The 2,500-nt window shown below is 40.9% G+C and overlaps 1 protein-coding gene across 1 annotated transcript in view; it reads left to right on the forward strand.

The window, feature by feature from the left end:
* Positions 1-2,500, forward strand: part of LOC138049548 (uncharacterized) — a 14,749-nt gene that overhangs the window by 483 nt on the left and 11,766 nt on the right. The gene's annotated exons all lie outside the window — the stretch shown is intronic.

Consider the following 2,500-nt stretch of genomic DNA (forward strand, 5'->3'; position numbering starts at 1 on the left):
AATCACATTCCCAGCATTTTATGTTACCTCTCATATTGTACAATTCATATATTGAAGGACCGGGCCTCGAATGTCAAGCCGCATGTATTTAAGATGCTTGTTTTATAAATCCAAGAAGAGAGAGGACAGCTTTTGATCAATTCTATTTCGAGGGGGACTGCACGAGTAATGGCAGGCAACCCGTTTATCGTCCCAATAGGGAGTTTAAGAAATGACGACTGCTACGGCAACGACAACACCAAAAAGCAGTAATATCACCTGTTTATATGAGGCGGGCCAGTCCGGTTAGGCCCGCTTTGCCAAGATCTCGGCTCATGCCTGTTTTTATTTAGTAAAATTTTGGTTCGTTTATATCAGAAGGCGGGCTGGCCCACTTGCCGAGATGCCGGCAAGCCAGGCTGAAAAATTCTCATGTAAACGGTCCAGCCCAGTTTGCTGGGATGAAAAATTCTCATGACGTGTGGGTTGCCTTGAAAACGTAGCCGGATTTGCATAATCACAGGATTGTTTTTGCATCTTTTGTTATGCCATTCCGTACTTTCTAGCGCTAAAATGAACCTTTCGTTTCGAACGTCAAAGCAAGAAAATTCACCAGGTACCCCATGCGTGACTTTGACGGTTACGGGACACATAAACAAATTCCTAAAATTCATCCTGGAAAACCTGGCTGAAATCATCCGTATAAACACTTCATCCCTTTTACCAGGCCAGCCCGTTCAACAGGGCTGGCTGAGTCGCCTCTTATAAATTAAACAGGCCCTAAAAGAGGAAGAAATTATCATGCTGCACATGCGGCACGCATTTTTGTAAGGCATTTCTCTCTCGTACTCATCAAAACAACAACGTGAAATGACCAATTTTCGGGTTTTGACGACAACATGGACAACAAACAGTGAATCTTTTGTTCTTTCTCTTTTCTTCAAATCCGTTCGTACGATTCTGGTTATCGAATACTTCGCCTATCTTATACAACATAAACAAGATGGAAACGTCTTGAAGCACTTAGGATAGCTCAAGCTAATAGTTTGAAGTAACGTTTTCGTCACCGTAGCCTTCTTGGTTTCTTAAACTCCCTAATGTCTCCTGTTGTCAGTTTGTGTAGCCATAATTTCTGGTGGATTATATTAGCTGCTCAAACTGCTTGTTGTAGATGTGCTTCATTTTGCTGATCATTCGCAATTGGGTCTCTGAGCGAGTTACTCTTCACAACTTCGGGAACTGGGTGAAGTTATAGCGACATGCGAGGAACGAATGTTCCTGCTTGGGCTGAGTGAAAGATTCGCCTGTAGACCAAGATCCTCGATACTTTCAGCGGCCACTGTCTCGCTCAGATTTACTTGCGTTTAATCATTTTGCCACAGGTGTTCAGTCTCCCTCGAAAATAGAATTGATCAAAAGCTGTCCTCTCTCTTCTTGATTTATAAAACAAGCATCTTAACTTGCAAAACATCGAGCTTGACATTCGAGGCCTGGTCCTTCAATATATGAATTGTACAACAAGAGAGGTAACATAAATTGCTGGGAATGTGATTTGGTCAACAAACAAATTGATGCTAATTGTTGGCAACTTGATTATAAATTGTGTGACTTGTTTTATTTTTAGTGGACTTGATATTTTGTCACATTCGGCGTAGCATATATTTGCCTACATAAGGCAGAGATCCAGGCGTTTAGGGTCTTGAGAAGGCCAAATTGTCATCGTTATCAGGATTTAGGGCTTTCTCAAGACTAAATTACAGAAATGAGTGCTTTTCGCACGGTGAGACAAATACAGCAAGTACTTAAACATGGAAGGGCAGAATGCCTGAATACTTAAACGGAATGCTGGAATGCTTAAAGTGCTAAGTTCTATGATCAATTTTTATCCCTTGAATTTTTACGTTTATCATATAGAATTCCAGGAAATATAAAAACGCCGTTTATCGTTTAGAAATATCTGCATTGGTTCCGGAGATCAGTTTCAGTTTGAAAAATCTGTAAAATGTGCAAATGAGATTACTGATGACGTCATTCACTCAACTCAATATAAACTCACGTATATAAATAGAGCTATCTCAGTGCAATTTGCAGCAGGGACCATTGAAACTTGGTAGGCTAATAGTTATACAGGCAACACACCTTCGGCTGTAAAGAAATGATCAATGATCTCCACCCAATCTCCCTTACCAATAGTATTGCAAAGATTCTAGAGGGATTTATGAACAGGAGACTTTTACTTCAGATAGGAGTTAAGATTGATTCCAAACACTTTGCCAGGAAAGGTCATTCAACAACTCATGCCCTTGTTTATCTCCTACAAGCAATCCACGAGGCTGTTGACCATGGAAATAACTGTGTTAGGATCTTCTTCTCGGACTTCTCTAAGGGTTTTGACTTGATTGACCATCAGATCCTTATGGACGAATTATCACTGCTCGGTGTGGATCCAGTGCTCTTCAGTTGGATAAGATCTTTTTTAACAAATAGAACTCAAGCCGCGCGCATCGGGAACGTTTTATCG

This window comes from Montipora capricornis, chromosome 5, assembly GCF_036669925.1.
Source record: "Montipora capricornis isolate CH-2021 chromosome 5, ASM3666992v2, whole genome shotgun sequence".
Classification (NCBI taxonomy): Eukaryota; Metazoa; Cnidaria; class Anthozoa; order Scleractinia; family Acroporidae; genus Montipora; species Montipora capricornis.